Here is a 13,335-nt window from a genome sequence, read left to right as displayed (position 1 = left end):
TCCGCTGTGATCTTGGCACACCTTCATAAGGGGGCTGAAGACTGTCTTGTCCTGTTTGTAAGCCCGTGTTTAGAACTGATTGTCTGGTTCTCGGGCTCCACCTGCAGCAAGTTTTCCTACCTGGATTTAAGAAAATCCATGCAGTAAGCAGCAGCAGACCTTGGTGAATGGCCCGTTTGGGAACCCTGCCCCGACCCCATCGCACAACTGCACGCGCCTGTCTTTCTGTTTCTCATAAGAGCTCGGTGTGGTTCAGCAACCGCCGTATAAGTGAAACGTGTGATGGGTTGTGAGAGTTGGCTTTTCTAGTAACGATCACGACCGTATCACTAACACAAAGAAATCTTCATGAGGGACAGAATCTAAGAAGATGTCTTAACAATTTAGCCTCCCTGGTTCCCATGGGAATATGGATGTTTCCTTTTGGAGGAAAAGAGCACGGCCGTCCATAAGGTGAAAGAAAGACTCCGGAACAGTGTGTTTTGCATCTCAAAGTTGAAAATAGATCTAGGACGTTTATGCAACAAGTCTGTTATTCTTGAAACTAATAGATTATTGGAGAGAACACTACCTGGGAAGGAATGTTAGCGCAGTAGCAGGATGCACGCCGGGACCTATGGTGACTGAGGCAGGGGACACATGGAGGGCCCCTGGAGAATCGCCCCCTTGCCTGAACCTCTGGTTGTCTGTGGCTTTCAGATTAGGACCCAGATGACAGATAAGACGCTGTATGAACTGCCACCTGCCTGCCTCAAGCTTATTCCTGACACTGCCCTTCCCACCAAACCACTTCCCATTCCTGCAGCGGCCTCACTTCCCCGCTTTACCTCTTCGCCTCGGTGGCTGCACGGACCACCCCCTCTGCTGGCAACCCCGCACCTGCACTATGCTCCCTCCGCTTTGCTTGGCTCTCTCATCCCTAAAGCCTCCAAGCTGACCTCCTCCAGGCAGTCTTCTCTGATTTCCCCCTCCCCTCTCCTTCCACAGTATCTCTACCAAAGCGAAGGCACTACCAGTTTACTTCTGTCTCGCCCCCCAGGGTTGGAAGCTCCCTCATGGTCATCTCTGTGTCCCCACCGCCCAGCGCCACGCTGGTCATATCACAAACATCCAAGGATGCTTGGCGAATGTGCCAGGAGCCCGATTTCAAATTAAAAATAAAGCAGCGAGATCAGCCATCTTGAAGCTTTATCATTCACCTCTTTTACCTCCCAGCTCCCGTCCTGGCTGCACGAGGTGAAAATCTACACGTCCTCCTCAGTAGCTACCTGGACCTCACATGGCAGGAGTAACATACACCAACACTGACAATGGAACAGTTACTTTTCATTACACATTTTTTTCCCTTTCTTACGAGGTTAACAGCAGGCCCCCCTTTTATTTATTTCTTTATTTTTGGCCGAGCCACACGACTTGAGGGGATCTTAGTTCCCGGACCAGGGATCGAACCTGCGCCCCCTGCAGTGGAAGCGAGGAGTCTTAACCACTGGACCGCCAGGGAAGTCCCCAGGCCCCCTTTTAAAGTTTAACTTGGGAATAGGACGCCCTTGTGTGTATCCCTGCCCCCGCCCCCAGGGCCTCGCAGGCTTAAGCTGCACGGTGTGAAGGTGCCCCTGGAATGTTGCAATACCGTGGGCTTGGCATCTGCTCTGCTGGTCCCTGCCTACAACCACCTCTACTAACTGCCTTGCCCGTGAGATCCTCTGTTGACCGCTTGAGTCTCAGCTTGAATTCCTGCAGGGCAAGACTTTGAGCTTCCTGTGTTCCCAGCGCACAATACCTGGCACCAAGTAGACTCTCGATCGCTCATTTTGGATAAATGAATGAGGACCATGTTAAGACATGTTAAAACGTAGTTTGCCGCCAGTTATCAGCTGATCCGAGTGGGACAGTTTGTTGAACCGAGACGGTTTTCTTGGGCAGGACTGTCCTGTGCGTGGAAGGAGGTCTAGATCTCACCCTCTGAATGTTGGCAGTATAAATACACATGAAGGTCGGGAGCGTCCCACCCAGTCATTGCGATGATCAGAACTGCCCCCAGCACACGTGAGCCAGAGCGTGGTCCTTAGCAGGCCAGGGCTGTGGGGTCCTTTAGCTTTGAGTGGAGAAAAACTAGTGCATTGCCATAGACTGCATGCCCTTCCCTCGCCGTTCCCTCTCAGATGCCCGTATGAAGGGGGACAACAGATGACAGAGGCTGTGATGGACCAATTCAGCTGCATCACCATCCCGAGAAGAGAGAGATCAAAGGGCACGTTCCGTTCAAGGTCAGGTTACTGTGCCTCCTTTCCGCACAAAGGACAGCTTATTGCCTGCATATTTGATCATATATTTTAAAACCATTAAGAAGTTTAGACAGATTTTCTTTCGAGATTCCAGACAATCAGTATCCTTGTAAATAAGAATCCATAAAATTGTCTTCTTAGTATTGCATTTTTTTCCCAGCATGTACAAATATATACTGTGTTATTTGAATTCTAAGGGTTTTACAGTGTTGTTTTTTTTTTTTAACTTGGAATCAAATTTTATATCTGAAAGGTTAATGGAGAAAACTAATTATGCTATCTGGTAACCAAATGTGTGATGAGACGTTTGTCTCTGTAATTAACAGCAAGGAACTTTTATAGTTTCATAAAATTGAATGCTACATAGAGTATTCCGTGAGCATTTGTTCGGACGAGGTGTCCAAAACAGAGATGTTTATGGATGATATAAAGTTGAACTGAAATGTAATGCAGGTGTCTGTTGTGCATCTCACAGAATTTCTCATTGTTGAAATGGAAGCCAGAAGATTAATAACTTGACTTTGTCATGATAAAATAAGTAATGTGTTCTTGGAACAGTGGTATGGCACATAAGTTACTCAGTAATTCCAAGAATTTATTCTGTTCCAGGAATAATATCCTGAACGATTTATTTTTACAGAAAAAGTTGATGCAACATAATAGCCTACGAAGTTGCTTGTATGGCTAAAAGAATTATATCTCAAACGTGACTTCACACCCACACATAAAGTGTAAGGAGCCCCACAGAAACGCAAGGTTAAGGCACACCTTGAAAGGAAGAAGTCAGGAGGTGCAAAAGTAAAGGTTCTTCTGTGAACATTAACTCATTCTCCTCGCACATATATCATTTTTTCAATTACTAGCAAGGCTTTAACGGGTACCTTAATAAGCATCGTGTGGAATATGGCGGCGCAGCGTTTGCTGCAGGAGTGGGAGCTCTAGCCGTCCCTGTGAACTGCTTAACTCCGCCCTGAAAGAGGGAGCAGTGCAGCCACGAGGGGCCCAGACCTAATCCGTCTTCCTCTGGCTCCCTTTGGTCATTTTGGGTCACTCAGTCTTATCCTTTGTGAAATGGGGGAAACGGTGCCCTGTCTGTCGTCTTCGATAAACTAGGAAGGCGCTGAGGATGAGACGCGTTCCCTTGGGAGAGCTTTCATAAAAGACACGATTGACTCTAGGCACCAAGTGGCCTCATCTTGCAAACCCCACGCCCCACGGAAACCGGGAGAACTTCCGTCACAGATGCCACAGGTGTTGGTTTACGCCTTGTACATCAGTAGTGTTTGGGTTTTTTTTTTTTTCCCCAGCTTTCCTCAACAGTAGCGTCCCAGCATAGCTGATACTAGAATTCACCCGTTCCTGTATCCATTGGTAGGTCTTTATTGAGCAGCCCCTGGTGCCAGGCTAGGAGATTTGACAGCCCACTAGGGTGTGACGGGAACACAGAACCAGGGGACCTCCCCTGGGGAGTTAAGGGATGTGACCCTTGAGAAGAGGACATTGAAGCAGAGAAAGACCTGAAGAGTAAGTATGGGGGCGGGGCCGAGGCTGTGAGCCGGCCAGGAAACGACAGGCCCCAAGAGCCGAAGACCTTGACCTTCCTTAGAGCGGATGCGGGGGCCCTCTGGCCATCCAGGACAGTCGCCAGTGGCATTCGGATTTAACTGTCCTGAAGTGAGGCCTGGGCGCTGGTATTTTGTCACAGTTGTCCAGGTGATTCTACTGTGTGTCAGACCCCAGAGCCGCCATCTAGAACAAGGGGAGACGTGGCAGGATCCAAGGCTGGAGGAGCCCCCAGCACAAGCGCTGGCCTCCATCCCCAGGTGGCCGGCATCCCACCGAGGCAGGCCACGTGATGCGGTTTGCATTTCTGAAAGGTCACCCTGGCTTCAGGATGGACGTGGCTGGGCGGGGAGCAGCGCTGAAGGCTTTTGGCCGTAGCCCCATCAGGTGGTAATGGGAGGCGCGTGGAAGGACTGAAGAGCAATCTAGAAGTTATAATAAGCAGGACTCAGTGATTAATTGGCTGTGAGAGGGGAGGGATGGGAAATGAGGCCCAGGTTTCTGGCTTGGACAGCGGGTTGGTGCTATTTATTAAGGCTCGGGGATAGTCATCATAAAATACATTTTTGGATGTGATTTTAAGGTTGCTCTTGAAATGTGCAAGTGGAGCCGTCCAGTGGGCAATTGGATATGTGGGCCTGGAGCCCCGAAGTGGGATCGGGCCCCCCACAGACAGATGGTCGCTGGAACCAGAGAGAGGCTGGGGGATCCAGGAAGTGTGTGGAGAGGGCCCAGGGAAACTTGGCATTTAAGGCAGTGACCGTGACCTGTAAGTGCGTGGTGAAGTCAATTTAGCCGATTGTCACCAACAGGAACAAGAAGAAGAAGAGAAATAGAAAATATCAGTGTCTTGCATGCAGGAAGGATAAATTCGTGAAACTTTGGTTTTCTTGCTGTGAATCACAATCAAAAAAGATTGGAAGCCTCTGATTTAAGCTGTGGTTGCCTCACCCCTGGAGATTTCCCCTTGGCCTCACTCAGGGAAGGCGACCACTGCCAACCTCCAGGTGCCTTTAGGCCCAAAGTCATCAGAGTTTCTTGAGATTCTTGGAAGAGAAAGGTGCTGTGACTGTGATCCGTTTTCATCATCATTAACATTATTTACATTGAAGATGAAACTGTACGACAGCATGTGTATTTAAGTTGGAATATTTAAAAAAATTTAAATGTCTGAAGAAATATAATATCGCCAGTCCTTAATCTTGTTCATCCTTAACTGACCCACGGTGTAAATACGTATATTAACATCTCAGTCAGGAGGGGGGATGTGTACTTCTGTACTAGTGTTCTTTTTGAGTTTTCTGTACAGTAGAGCAGAGGGTCAAGACTTCAGATTATATTGAAAAGGATTGTCTCTTTCCAGACAGTAAATTATGAACATTGTCTCTCATATTGAATGAAGGCAAGATTTTGGTTATGCTACTCTAGGAAAATGGAAGCAGCCCTTGATCTACAATCTTGTTATATTTTTCCTGTGTGTATTGTCAGCCTTTGAAGACTTTTGCTTTACGTTTCACAGAACCATGAACACAAAAAAATTCTTATTCTGCTTTTTCCAAGCTAAAATATTTGGCTTTTGTAGAACCAACAGGACTCACATGAACCATGTTTTGAATTTATCGGACACGCCTGAGCCTTCTTCTTTTAGTTTGAAACAGTACAACTAAGTTGGACTCCATAAAGATAGTTTGGTCCAAAGGTTTCATTGTTTCCACCGTGTGTATTAAGATAAGTAGGGGGTTAAGGTGCTGACTAGTTGAAACAGCGCCCAGCGCAGGTCACAACAGCTTCCTGGATGCCACGCGGAGGGACTGTTTTGTGGATGGAGCCCTTCCTGCCATTCAGCTAGTTAGTTTCCCGAGCGTCTTAATAGAGCAGTGAGGCTCATGGACCTCGGAGTGTGGTGGGTCTCTAATGTCTAAACTCAGAGTCTCTGTTTTCTCCTGGGTGAGATGTATTCATAACATCCGAACCTCTTAGCTTGTGATCAGGATTAAGTGCAGGCGGCGTGCTCGCCAGAGGGCCTGGTACACAGTAAGCGCTCCATGAGTGGTAACTTGAACACTTTTCCCCCTAAGTACGTCCAAATTCCTTTAAAAAATACATGACTTGTAATGAACTTCAAAAGAAAGTCATCTTAGGCCTATACCCCAGGGGTTGCAAAATATGCCCCACCCAGGCCCCTCCTTCCTTGACTTTCTTTTGCTGCCGTCTCTAGCCACCTACTTCTCCTTCCTGCCCAGCTTCATCTTTCCTGGGTGACTTAGAGAAGATTTTTTATGTCCAAAGCTGCCTCTACCAGTTGCCTTATACCCAGCTTCACATTACCACAGGGGGAAGATTGTACATAATTCTTCCAGATTATTTTTTTCTTACAAAAAAGTAATACATATTCATTCCAAAACCACTTTGAAAGTTTTAACGTATGAAGTTGAAAACAAGGTATAAAGTAAAAAGTCCTGTCCCAGTCACACTCTCCAGCAATAACCACTGTTTTTTTTTTTTGGTTGCACCAGGTCTTAGTTGCAGCAGTAGGCGGGCTCCTTAGTTGCGGCTCCAGGGCTCCTTTAGTTGCGGCTCGCCAGCTCCTTAGTTGCGGCACGTGGGCTTCTTAGTTGTGGCATGTGAACTCTTAGTTGCGGCATGCATGTGGGATTTAGTTCCCTGACCAGGGATCAAACCCTGCATTGGGAGCGCAGAGTATTATCCACTACGCCACCAGGGAAGTCCCGATAACCACTGTTAACAATAGTGTGTGTGTAAAAAATACATGTGTGTGTGTGTTACAAAAAGGAAAATTGAATCATCCTGTATAACGTTTTGTATAACCAAATCTCCATCTGTTCCACACAGGTTGAGTGTCTAGTTTGAGCCAAGTAGTTAGGCCCCGATTATCCAGTGCTGAAGGAAGTAATCGTGGTCTCAGACATCATGGAGTTTCTAGTTTATCCTTCACTTACTTCCAAATGACTATAAAAGGTCCATTTCATTCTTTACAGACATGTAAAGATATACTGTAATCTCCTTGTACTGATATGCCATAATTCACTTATCTAATGCTCACTGATCGATGTCTGGGTGGTTCCCAGTGTCTCCCTAGCAAAATGATGCTACCGTGAATGTCCTCGTACTTGTGTCATGGGTACTTGTCGGAACGTTTCTGTGGGATAAATGCCTGTGAATGGAATTGCCGAATTCCCTCCAAAAAGATCCCCCAACAACAGCCTAGAGAGGGGACCGTAACCCTACGCCTTCACCCAAAATGGGCTTCATGAATCTATAGTCTTTGCCAAGTTAATAGATAATTTCACATTATTTAATTTTCATTACATTAGTAATTAGGGACATTAAGAGATTTGAACTATTTATTTCTCGTGTGAATTGCATGTTCACGTCCTGTGCCCATTTTCCATTGTTAGTACGTGTCTTTTTCTTCATTGACTTGTAAGACCTCTCCCGTGTATTTGGGATTTTAACTCTTTGGCTTGATTATTCCTGAACATTACTTGAAGTGGTGGCTTCTGACCTACCCACTTAATGTGGCTGGAATTGCAGTCCATGTCTGATGAAGGAACGTTCTATTGGGAGGCCATGTTGTATTTATCGTAAAATCAAAGTTTTCCATGTTATAAGAACACTTGGGGGAGAGGAAAGTAGATAAACTCTCTGAACTGGTTGGGTAGTTCTAGTGGTATCATAGCACTCTCTTCTTCTCATAGAAGTTTATTCTCCTCTGTAGATGTTCTTTGAGGGACACGTTTGAGAAGCAGTGTGACAGCCCATTTTGATTCATTTCCTGGCATTTCTGTGCTCCCCTGGCCCTTCTTACCCGTCTCAAGCCCTTCTTGCCCTTTCTGCTTTGAAGGCCCGTTTTCCAGCCTGGACCCATGGCATTCTGTCTTGGGACCTGTCCTGGCGTCAGCTCCTCAGCCTTGATTAAAAAGAGCTCTGGCCTCCCGCCCTGGCTGTGGGTGGGCCTTGCTGGGTGCGCCTGCCCACGTGTTAGGAGAGAGGCCCTGGGTCCTTAGAATCATTGTGCATCCATTTGGGTCCCATGCTAGCCTGTAAACGCCTGCAGGGGAGAGACCGTATCTTGTATTTCTTTTCTTTTTCTTTCTTTGCTCCCACAGTATCTCATATTTAGTAGTAGTACAGTAAATGTTTATTGAATGGATGAATGAAACTGGTATTATCTAAACAGATTTGAAAGGAACTTCACTGTCCTTTCAGTGAAAACGCCATGTACATGTTGAGCTGCTTAATTATTTTCCACCTAAAACTTCAGCTGAACGGGAAGGTCCTCCAGCACGTGGCAGCACGCATGCGGGTTAACGCCTCGTGTTCAAAGCTTTTCTCAGTGGCATTTAGACTCCGTTGTGTCCTTGAATGGACTCCAAGGGCTGTTTCAGGACTGCGGGTTCTGGCACGTTCTCTTCAGTAGAGCTCGGCTCCTTTTTATTTTGGGGGGTTCCACTTGAGATCGCTGGGGAGGGAAGGGCTCGCTTGGTAACCGCCGCTCTGTGCTGTAGGGCTCTTCAGACCGCTCTTGCCGAGTCAGAGCCCCAGGCTTGCGTGTCCCTGGTAAACATGGCTGTGGTCCCCGGGGACGGCCAGTTGTGACCCTGATAGCATCTGCAGGCCAACACGGGTTTGGAGTGGGGATGCCAACCCCGGGTCTTCTCAGAGCGCAGAGTGTGCCCCAGATGCCTGGCTCTTTGGCTCACTTGTCAAGCCATGTGGTGAAGAGAGCCGGGGCCTGGGCCTGATGGACCCTGCCTCCTTTGTCCGGCTCTTCCTCTTACTGCTGTCGTTTGACAGGTTGTAGTTCAGCCTTTTCTGCAACAGGGCTCCTATGCCAACTTCTACTCGTGTTTGAGAGGAGTTATTTGCAGCGTTCAGTATAAATCCTGGTCATCTTAGTATTTCTCACTGGTAAACTCAGCTTGTTTCTATTTCACATATCATTACCTGGAAACTGCAAGGAGTTTTAAAGCTTTTTTTTTTTTTTTTTAAACGTATATTCACAGTGACACGCAGCCATCACCACTGTTTCCAGAACTTCTTCAACATCCCAAACAGAAAGAGTTCTTGCTGTCACTCCTCTGCACATCTTCTCAGATGTCCTGCCTCTGTTTCTAGAACTGGCAGGGTCAGCTCTTTAGACCATAATATTGCCCAGCCTCCTCCCTGGAAGCTACACTTTGAGTCTACTTTTTCCTCGTGGATAAAGAACAATGTTCGTAATAACTCGTAGTGTATTTGAAGATAATTAAGTCACTCAATAGCCATTTATCTCTCAGAGAAACGATCCAACTTCTTTAACCTTTCCATGTTCCTTTCCTCTTTTTTGTTGACTTTTGCATGATCTCCTCAAGTTTCTCAACAGGCTCTTTAAAAGAGCGCAGAACCTGGACCTGATGGGAGTTCTCTGGTGGCCTACTGGTTAGGATTCCAGGCTTTCACCGCCGTGGCCCGGATTCAATCCCTGGTCAGGGAACTGAGACCCCACAAGCCCCAAGGCCCCAAAAAACAAACAAACAAACAAACCCAAAACTGGACATGGTACCGTAGTAAGAGTCGGCCCATACTGGATGCAGTGGTGACTGTCCCGCCGTGCTTTAAGTGTCTGTCGGTCCTTTCGTAGAGGTGAGTTACCGAGGGGCACCCTGGGGATGGTCTTGACGGTGGGTCAGGGCACGTGAGGCGCTGGAGGTGGCGCGGTTCTGACCGCTGTGACTGCTGCCTGCCACGGGGACGGGGGTCCAGGAGGAACAGGTGGACTCCTTCCCCAGCTTGGACACAAATCAGGTGATAGCTCTTTTAATGTTGAAATGAGGGTTTTGAGCTCTCTACGTTGTTAGATTAATAGGAAATCTGGTATCTCCGAATACGATGACCTTCCACCCCCTGAATTGTTGGTGAACTGCAGGGGCTGACTTAGTCCAGAAGGCCAGCTACCACTGGTAGTAATAGTAGCTACTGCTACTATGGGAATAGTTCAGGAGCATTGCTTCACCGTCAGCTTTGTGTACATTTCCAACTGCCTGCCGATTATCTAAGTTGCCTTTGTCAAAACTAGCCTCGTTGTATCGCCACTTCCCTGCACCCTTCTAATTCCCTGACTGGTATTAACATCCATCCGGTCCCCCAAACTAGAAACCTTGGAGTTACCTTTAATTGATTCTCCTTCACATCCCACCCCCATCCCCACATCCAGTGAATCACCAAGTCTCTCTGGTGAACCTTCTTAAATGTCTCTCTTTCCATCTTCTCTCTCCAGCCCCGTCCCCCAGTGCTGGTACAGACGGGCACGGTCACTCACATAGCCTTTAGCAACAACCCGCTGGCTGGTTTCCTCTGCTCACACCACTTTCACCATAGTTTTGCCAGATTTGTTTTTCTAAAGGAAAGGTTTGATTATTGACCATCCTTACGTTAAACGAGGTAATGAATTTTAAACTACCCAGAGCAATAAACCAGTTATCTCCAGCACAAAATTTTTCTTCCTTAACCTGGTACCTTACTGCGATGACCTCACTGTACATTTCCACTTCATCACCTGCCACTTCTCTTGATGAGCCTTAAACTCCCGGCACACAGACTGCTGTTCAGGAAGAAGGGTGGGAGGTGTTACAGCTGTGGCATCAACTCAGACAACAGTGAGCTTCTGCCTGGGGCCAGAAGAGTGATGTTTGGGGGGGGCCACCGTCCCCAGCCCCGAGGGAATGGGAGGTGAATAATTTTCATGAGGGGCTGCAGGGAGGCAGGGTCCTCAGAGAAGAGCTGATTTTTATCTCTAGCAAGGAAACAGAGGCAGCTACAGATCGTGGGGGCAATCTGCTACCTGGAGTTCCGGGGGCACAGAGTTAAAAGAGGTGTAGGGCCAACAGAATGAGGAGAATCAGGACCATTTCTTAGAACAACAAACCAGTATAAAGGGATTTGGGTAGAAGATGTTGAGAGATTTGGAGGGGGAGTACCTTTCAATTTGAACAAGATGATTTTTGTATCTCTGGGGCGCAGGAGATGCTTGATAAGTGTTTATTGAATGATTTATTTCTGGTACTTTTTCAGTCCATCCTATTAATGTATTGTTTGTTTATAACCTTAGGATCACATTTAATTCTACTGGACTTCACTCTGCTTTTGATAGGACATTTCTTTCATTTACTTAAGAAAGGTATATGGAATGCCTACTGCATGTCAACACCAGTTAATTTTTAGGGCAAAGATATGGTGACTGTTCTTTGTGAAAAGAAGGCATATAGAAACGGACATACAATGTTTATGTACGTCATCTCACTCTATGTTTGGGCATTACCGTCTTTTTTTCTTTTATTACCCCAGACCATGAATAATCGTGTCCTGCGTAGTATATCTTTCTCTCCTTGCCAAGTTAAAGGAGATCCTGTATGGTGACTTGTGTGTTGCAAGACTCTGTTTGTATTATATAAATTCTTTACGTAAAGGAAAGTGATCTAGGAGAGTCTTGAGGTTTAGCAAAGGGTAGAATCCAGCCTACTATCTCTTGTAGACCTTGTGCAAAGGAGTCTAGTCAGTAAACGCTCAGAACATTTTCCATTTAAGGCTGTTTTACCTATAAGGCAGCCACATGGCATGGATCCATGTTAGTAAGATTTCTTACTGTTTTGTCTTTTCTAAAAAGATGCAGCCCCTTGCGGTTAAACATAAGTAAAGGCATAGTTAGGTTTGGAAAGGAATCAGGAAAGTGCACAGCTTTCCTCAGGGAATCGTGCTTCTTTAGAGCTTCCTTTTCCTGACATTTATACCTGGAGAAGACATTGCCTTAAAACTGGAAAGACAAAGAGAGGTCAACTAGGGCTTCGAATCTCAATCTCTTAATACTTCCTGCCCTTTTTTGTTTTTGTTTTTTTGGAATCAGGGAACTCGGCTTCACTGTGACAGTCAGAATAAGCCCACTTTTTCTGAGAAGGACTTTTAGAGGCATTCGGTGCCCTGTGAACATCTTGGTAACGGAAAAACCTGCATCCCTCCTAGGCTTCCCTGTGTCCCCCTAGGTTATGCCCAGCAAGGTCTGCTTCAGAATTCATTTTACGTTTCAGGAAGCTGAAGTCAGAGAACGGCAGGTGGCTTGTCTTGCATCAGGTAGCAAGTCAGCACAGTTGGGAAGCGAGTCCAGGTCCGGGGAGCACCAGCGCCGGCCTGTCCCCTGACCCACACACCAGCCTCCGTGGTGTGAGCCTGTGCGGTGCCCCTGCTTGCCTGCGATCCACACCCATTCCATCCCCGTGCATGCAGGCTGCTCAGCTTTTTCTGTCGTCCCCACTTTTAGTCTTCAAGTCTCCCCTCCGGCCCTCTACTCCGTCCCTCCCAAATGTGCTTGTGCGAGGATACTCTCCCCCTCTCTGCAGAGCTCATCGCCAGCCAGCGTGTGATCCGGTTCCAGGAGCTCTTCCCCCAGGCGGTATGGTCAGGGCTGCTCCCGACTTCTCTGGCTAAAGGAAGGACAGTTCAGTTACCCGTTGTCCCCTGGGGACGCCCAGCGTGTGTCCTCTAAGAAGCTCCCCGCAGCCAGCCCGTTTCCAGCCTTCCCCGCGTCTCTCAGTCTCTCAACTTTCCTCTCCTTGACTTGGGCAATTGTTGCACTTTTCTACGTTCCGTCCCTTCAGATGTCCCGCAGTCAGATGTACTGTGAGCTCTCTTCTCAGGAAGTCAGCCAGCTCTGCTGCCCTCCTTCACAGACCCCTGTTTTCTTCCTCCTCGGTCCCAGGTCCTGGTCTGTTGTTGTGGTTGGTTTTTTGTTTTGATTTTAGAAGAAGTGTTTCTAAACGTCAGCCCACCGCCAGGATCCCCCTTGATGCTTGCGCCTTCTTTCCTCTACCGAGGAGCCTGGACCTCCACGTGAAAATACCAAGTATGCAGACTTCACACGGTAGTTTCAGTCTTGTAATTTTCAGAGCTACAACTTCTGGGGCTGTGAAACGAAGGTCATGACAAAGCAGATTTGCTCTTAGAAAGTTCCAGGATCCTCATGACTTCTTTCCCCGCCCAAGACAGCACTTTATCATAGAATTCAGTCCCCGGAGCAGAGGTGGAACCTTTGAAAAGAGCATATCCCTGTTGCTGTGATGCGTCAGGGTTCATGTGGAGCTGGCACTGACCCAGGAACCAGGCAGTGTGCCTGCCTTCATCTGGCTTGGCTGGTGCAGCTCTCCCAGGCAGCCAGGAGGGAGGGCAGTGGCAGCCACCAGCCGGTGCCAGCTAAGATCAGCGCGCCGCAGGTGGATGCACGTACAACGCCCTTGACCTAGAAGATCAAGAATAAAAACCCTGCAGGAAAGAAGCTGCTCCTCGCCGAAACTGTGCTGCTAATCCAGCCGGGAAGGGTTAGGTTTGAATGCTGAAACTAACACCAACCACACTGGCGTACAGATGTATCTTTCAGAATTCCTCTGGGACCTCTTCCAGACACGCCCTGTTCCCCAGACGTCTTGAGAAACGTGTA

The 13,335-nt window shown here is 47.6% G+C and overlaps 1 protein-coding gene across 6 annotated transcripts in view; it reads left to right on the top strand.

Annotated features, from left to right (window-relative positions):
- BEND7 (BEN domain containing 7) overlaps positions 1–13,335 on the top strand; it is a 76,752-nt gene that overhangs the window by 9,031 nt on the left and 54,386 nt on the right. The gene's annotated exons all lie outside the window — the stretch shown is intronic.

Source organism: Balaenoptera borealis (genome assembly GCF_965194805.1).
Source record: "Balaenoptera borealis genome assembly, chromosome: 3".
Lineage (NCBI taxonomy): Eukaryota > Metazoa > Chordata > Mammalia > Artiodactyla > Balaenopteridae > Balaenoptera > Balaenoptera borealis.
This window is presented reverse-complemented; position numbering and strand designations above follow the sequence as displayed.